Source organism: Lepidochelys kempii, chromosome 16, assembly GCF_965140265.1.
Source record: "Lepidochelys kempii isolate rLepKem1 chromosome 16, rLepKem1.hap2, whole genome shotgun sequence".
NCBI lineage: Eukaryota > Metazoa > Chordata > Testudines > Cheloniidae > Lepidochelys > Lepidochelys kempii.
Genome location: NC_133271.1, coordinates 5,836,042 through 5,843,193, shown reverse-complemented (window position 1 = coordinate 5,843,193; position 7,152 = coordinate 5,836,042).

Here is a 7,152-nt window from a genome sequence, read left to right as displayed (position 1 = left end):
ACTGCAGTATAATGCGCGAGGGGTTTACAATACTCACAACAGCAGCGGTGAGCTGAGCGGGCTCCATGCTTGCCGTGCTATGGCGTCTTCATGGGTAACCCAGGAAAAAAGGCAAAAATGATTGTCTGAAGTTGCTTTCATGGAGGGAGGGAGGGGAGACTGACATGTACCCAAAGCCACTCGCGACAATGTTTTTGCCCCATCAGGCATTGGGAGCTTAACTCAGAATTCCAATGGGCAGCAGAGACTGCTAGAACTGTGGGAAGCTATCCTTCCCACAGTGCACCGCTCCATGAGTCGATGCTAGCCACGGTAATGAGGACGCAGTCCGCCGACTTAATTCGCTTAGGGGGGACATACACAATCGACTGTATAAAATTGATTTCTAAAAATTGACTTCTATAAAATCAACCTAATTTCATAGTGTAGACATACCCTGAGACTCCAGCAAATGGTCCCAGGTGATCAGGAAGGATGTCCTGGCTGACAGCATGAAAAGCAGCACAGAGGTCAGGAAGGATGAAGAAAGAGAGACAATGAGAGTCAGATCAGAGGAGAGCACTTAACCCCCAATGGGTGGCAGACTCTGCCCCATGCTGGGTTGTACTGGCTGCTGTGCAATTTTAGATTCTAACTGAAAGCCATTTTGTTTTGTCATTTTTTGTTCTGAGCTGGAGAAAAGGAAGGAATGAGAAAGACTTGTCTGAGTATCAGATGTGATTATACATCAAATTCTTAGGGTTTCAGATGTATCCAGGCCAATTCCAGAACAAAGAACAGAAATTGCATCCACAGAGTCCATAAAGTCGATGATTATTGTCAAGATTTGTATTATTCACTGGGCACCATCTGTGTGCTCAGCACTGTTCAGAATATGCCAGAAAATGTAGTCCCTGAGCCAATGCATATAAGCTGTGTAGCCCAGGATAAGATGGCTCAGATATTTAAGTATGAAGGGTAGAGTTGAGCACTTGCTAATAACTGTGAGTGGAGGCACTGATGGGAATAGAAGTTTTATTTAAGGACTAGAAGATTTGACTTTCCAACTTTCTTTCAAGAGGAAGAGCTGCCCAGAGCTCCTGTGTCTATTTTCCTTTCCTGTCTTCAGTGGTCCTGATATAGCTCAGAAGTCTCAATTTTTTTCTCAACTTTAAAATGTGTTTGGTTTTAACTATTCTCCTGTGAGAATTGTAACTCAATCACTGCACTGTTGTGTTTAAGAGCCGTCTGGAAAGTCACGAGCCTTTTAAACTGAAGGGAAAGCCATGTTGCCAACTCTCATGATTTTGTCATGAGTCACATGATAATTGTTTCCTTAAAGCCCCAACTCCTGGAGTCAAGGGGAGATGTGATGATTTCAGCCCTGAGTCTTAAAGAAAAATGAAGTTTCTAGCCCTTGTGACTGTGGAGAAAGCTTCAAAATGTGACCCCAGTGCACCTAAAGATTCAAAAAGCAGAAGGCAAAGGAAAAGAACCCCACAGCTATGATTTGTACATAATCCCATGATTTTAAAGCCAATCCCATGATTTTTTGGTGAGCCTGACTCAGGATTTTTAACATGTGGGGTTGCAGTACTATGAAAGCGACTTGAAACTGTCAGTTTCACTCCTGTTCAAGGTCAGTTTCTAATCTATTATTTGTAGTGATAGAGCTCCAGGCAGGTGCAGTATAAACTCATGGGGCCTTGCCCTTTTAGGATACTTCCAAAAGTGAAATGATCTATTCCAAAGCTTGGGGAATGGCAAAAGAGTGACAGAAAGTAACCTAGATTTTTCTACAAATGTTTCAATTGTTGTACTGAAGAGTTAGTAGCAAAGTAAAAATATACATTAAAATTTTAAATGTAACCAGTGTCCCTTAAGTGACTTGTCACAAGATGTCAGAACATGTTAGTATTAGAGCTGAGTGGGTCTAATATTTATTTATTTTTCTTTCTTTATATGGGAATTCTGCTGCAAAATCCTACCTCAGCGCCTCATCGTGGCACAGCGGTGACCCTGGCCATCTGACAGCTATGGTAGTGGGGCATATACCCTGGTAGGCGTAAACATGCTACAAAGGTGTCAGACTATCCAATCCAGGGAGGGGGATTGCTCTCTCAGAGGAAAGAGCGCTTTTCCTTCTCCTTAGAGGTTGAAGGCTAGCTAAGCTTGAGGAGGTACGCATGTGTGCTCGCCTAGCCAGTGGGATGGCTTGAAGTTAACAGCTAAAACAACACGAGTAAATGGGTCTTAGGTCCCTGCACGTCATTGAACCGTTCTATGGTGGTGGAGCGGAAATTGAGCAACGAGAGGTTGCTAAAAATGCCAGGTGCCAGGCCAACATGGAAAAGGCCGACGTTCGCTGCGTGTACTTACAACTGTAGGTCGCTGGCAAGGGAGGAAACTTTAAACCATCTGATGGAGGAGAAGAAAAGGATAAGATGTGATATCCTCGGTGTCTGCGAAACCCGACGAAAGAAGGAGCTGGAAGTTAACTGGAAGGATGGAAGCGCTGTGAGGCTCGGAAAGGGAGATGGTGCTAGAAATGTTGGAGGAGTTGGATTTATCATCAGTAAGGATTGGTCTTCGAAAGTCATATCATGCCAGCTAATATCATCACATACTGATGTGCTGCATCTTCAGATGAGTCAAAAGCTACCCTCAAGGTCATCCAGGCCTACGCTCCCACAAGTGCAAGTGAGGACAAAGAAGTGGAAGAAATCTACCGAGAGCTCGAAAGAGCCCTTGCGCAAAAGTCCATTTACACTGTCACAATGGAAGATTTCAATGCCAAGGTCAGGAGAGGGAAAGCTGGCAAAAAGTTCATAGGGAGATAAGGCAGCAGCGAAAGGAATGAAAGAGGAGAAGGGCTGGTAGCAATGGCAGAAATGAAAGAACTGTATGTGGCAAACACCTGGTACAAAAAGAAGACCACAAGAAGGTGGACGTGGAACATGCCAAATGCAAAGAGCAAGAATCAAATCGACTATATTTTAGCCAATAAAAGGCACATCGTTCAAGATGTCTCTGTGGTGCAGCCCTTCAACACCGGCAGTGACCATCACCTGCTTAGAGCGAAGTGATTTTCGACGAAGCAGTGGAAAAGAAGGTGCTACAGATGGCAAACAGGAAACAGCGGCTGAAGACATTCAATGAAGCAAAGCTGAAGAAAGCGATTTCTGGGCTTGACTGGAGCCAGACGGAAAAATGTGATGAGGACTATAGTGTCTTTGCTGACAAGCTGAGACACTGCATAAAAGCAGCTGAAATTGAAAAGCTGAAGAAGGCAAAGGGAAGAATCTTGAATGAAACAAAAAGCTTGTTGGAGAAGAGGAGGAACATGAAAAAGAACTTGGATAACAACCTCGAGTACTCCATTCTGTGCAAGCTTATATGGCGAAAACTGAAGGACAACTTTGAGAACTTCCAGAAAGAAAAGCTCCTCAAAACAGCTGAATCACACAAGAGCCTCAAGACATGCAAGCAGGAATTGATGCAGTATGGATTGAGCATAACAGCATTGAAGAACAAGGACGGAGAGACAGTAATCGACAGAGCAGGGATGGAGGAGGTCTGCAAGGACTTCTATACAGAACTGTTCAAATCAAGAATCAACGTCCCTCTCCCAACACTCCAAGAGTCAGAAGAACGCATCCCCCCAGGAATCATCAGTGAAGTCCGAAGCGCACTACACCAGATGAAGAAGGGAAAAGCTCCAGGCAAAGATGGAATAATGTCAGAAATTATTTCTGCAGGAGGCGAAAAACTTTGGAAGGCCCTCGCTTTAAGAGTTAGTCGATATCTTGAAGAAGGAAAAATACCATCAAGCTGGAAGGAGTTGAATACCATCTTGCTGCACAAGAAGGGCGATCGAAAAAAGTAGCTCCTAGAGTTTAAAGTTTCCTCCCCCACCAAAATCTGAAATGGTGCCCCTGCTGGCTGGAGCTGTGAAAATACCATCAAGCTAGAAGGAGTCGAATACCATCTTGCTGCACAAGAAGGGCGACAGAGAAAATCTTAAGAACTACCGCCCTATATGCCTGTTCTCTCACATCTACAAGCTCTTTACAAAGGTAATAAGGAACCGACTCTCGCAGAGTCTGGATGAACAACAGCCCAGAGAGCAGGCAGGGTTTAGAAGAAATTTCAGCACGATCGGCAGCTCCTAGAAAGAGCAAGGGAATACAAACTCCCGCTGTGCATTGCTTTCATCGACTATGAAAAGGCCTTCGATAGCATCAAGTTTAATGCACTATTAAAGGCGCTCGCAGAGCAGGGCATTAACACGCAGTACATCAGTTTGTTGAAGGAAGTGAATACTGGATGTACAACAGACATTACTCTCCTCGAAACTCCCCTCCGCATCCCAGTTGAGAAAGGCGTAAAGCAAGGAGATACGATTTCACAGAAACTATTCAACACCTGCCTCAAAATGGTTATGAACAAGATCAATTGGAGGAGGGGTGTCAACATAAACGAAGAACGATTATCCCAGCTCAGATTCACGGATGACATCATATTAATTGCTGAAAGCACCAACCAACTGCAAAGCATGCTATGAAGTCTCGACAAGAAAAGCAGTCAGGTTGGCCTGAAAATGAACAGCTGCAAAACGAAATACACGCGATCAGACATCTGTTTGCCTTTTTGACTGCCGCTGCACACTGCAGAGAAAGAAAAGGAGTACTTCTGGCACCTTAGAGACTAACCAATTTATTTGAGCATAAGCTTTCATGAGCTACAGCCGCTGCACATCTTCAGAGAAAGAAAAGGAGTACTTGTGGCACCTTAGAGACAAACCAATTTATTTGAGCATAAGCTTTCGTGAGCTACAGCTCACTTCATCGGATGCAATTGGTATGCATCCAATGAAGTGAGCTGTAGCTCACGAAAGCTTATGCTCAAATAAATGGGTTAGTCGCTAAGGTGCCACAAGTACTCCTTTTCTTTTTGCGAATACAGACTAACACGGCTGTTACTCTGAAACCTGTCTTCAGAGAACTATCCATAATGACTCCAAGATCTTTCTCCTGATTAGTTGTAGCTAAATTAGCCCCCATCATATTGTATGTATAGTTGGGGTTATTTTTTCCAATGTGCATTACTTTACATTTATCCACATTAAATTTCATTTGCCATTTTGTTGCTCAATCACTTAGTTTTATGAGATCTTTTTGAAGTTCTTCACAGTCTGCTTTGGTCTTAACTATCTTGAGCAGTTTAGTATCATCTGAAAACTTTGCCACCTCACTGTTTACCCCTTTCTCCAGATCATATATGTCCTAGGACTGAACCTTGGGGAACACCACTAGTTACCCCTCTCCATTCTGAAAATTTACCATTTATTCCTACCCTTTGTTCCCTGACTTTTAACCAGTTCTCAATCAGATCTTCCCTCTATCCCATGACAACTTAATTTACGTAAGAGCTTTCTGGAAATCTAAGTACACTATGTCCACTGGATCTGCCTTGTCCACATGTTTGTTGACCCCCACAAAGAACTCTAGTAGATTAGTAAGACATGATCTCCCTTTACAGAACCCATGTTGACTTTTGCGCAACAATTTATGTTCTTCTATGAACATCTGAGAGTCCTAAAGGAGTTGGTGGATGTGATTGCAGAGCCATTGGCCATTATCTTTGAAAACTCATGGCAATCAGAGGAGGTCCCGGACGACTGGAAAAAGGCTAATGTAGTGCCCATCTTTAAAAAGGGGGAAAAGAAGGATCCGGGGAACTACAGGCCAGTCAGCCTCACCTCAGTCCCTGGAAAAATCATGGAGCAGGTCCTCAAGCAATCAATTCTGAAGCACTTAGAGGAGAGGAAAGTGATCAGGAACAGTCAGCATGGATTCACCAAGGGCAAGGCATGCCTGACTAATCTAATTGCCTTCTATGATGAGATAGCTGGCTCTGTGGATGAGGGGAAAGCAGTGGACATGTTGTTCCTTGACTTTAGCAAAGCTTTTCACACGGTCTCCCACAGTATACTTGCCAGCAAGTTAAAGAAGTATGGGCTGGATGAATGGACTATAAGGTGGACAGAAAGCTGGCTAGATCGTCGGGCTCAATGGGTAGTGATCAATGACTCCATGTCTAGTTGGCAGCCGGTATCAAGTGGAGTGCCCCAAGGGACGGTCCTGGGGCCGATTTTGTTCAGTATCTTCATTAATGATCTGGAGGATGGTGTGGATTGCACCCTCAGCAAGTTCGCAGATGACACTAAACTGGGAGGAGAGGTAGATACACTGGAGGGTAGGGATGGGATACAGATGGACCTAGACAAATTAGAGGACTGGGCCAAAAGAAATCTGATGAGGTTCAACAAGGACAAGGACAGAGTCCTGCATGTAGGACGGAAGAATCCCATGCACCACTAGGGACAGACTAGGGACAGAGTGGCTCGGCAGCAGTTCTGCAGAAAGGACCTAGGGGTTACAGTGGACGAGAAGCTTGATATGAGTCAACAGTGTGCCCTTCTTGCCAAGAAGGCCAATGGCATTTTGGGATGTATAAGTAGGGGCATTGCCAGCAGATCGAGGGACATGATCATTCCCCTCTATTCGACAATGGTGAGGCCTCATCTGGGGTACTGTGTCCAGTTTTGGGCCCCACACTACAAGAAGGATGTGGAAAAATTGGAAAACATCCAGCGGAGGGCAATAAAAATGATTAGGGGACTGGAATTCATGACTTCTGAGGAGAGGCTGAGGGAACTGGGATTGTTTAGTCTGCGGAAGAGAAGAATGAGGGGAGATTTGATAGCTGCTTTCAACTATCTGAAAGGGGGTTCCAAAGAGGATGGATCTAGACTGTTCTCAGTGGTAGCAGAGGACAGAACAAGGAGTAATGGTCCCAAGTTGCAGTGTGGGAGGTTTAGGTTGGATATTAGGAAAACTTTTTCACTAGGAGGGTGGTGAAACACTGGAATGCGTTACCCAGGGAGGTGGTGGAATCACCTTCCTTAGAGGTTTTTAAGGTCAGGCTTGACAAAGCCCTGGCTGGGATGATTTAGTTGGGGATTGGTCCTGCTTTGAGCAGGGGGTTGGACTAGATGACCTCCTGAGGTCCCTTCCAACCCTGATATTCTGTGATTCTATGTGTCTGACAATTTTATTCTTTCCTGTTATTTCAACTAATTTGCCCGGTACTGATGTTAGACTTACTGGT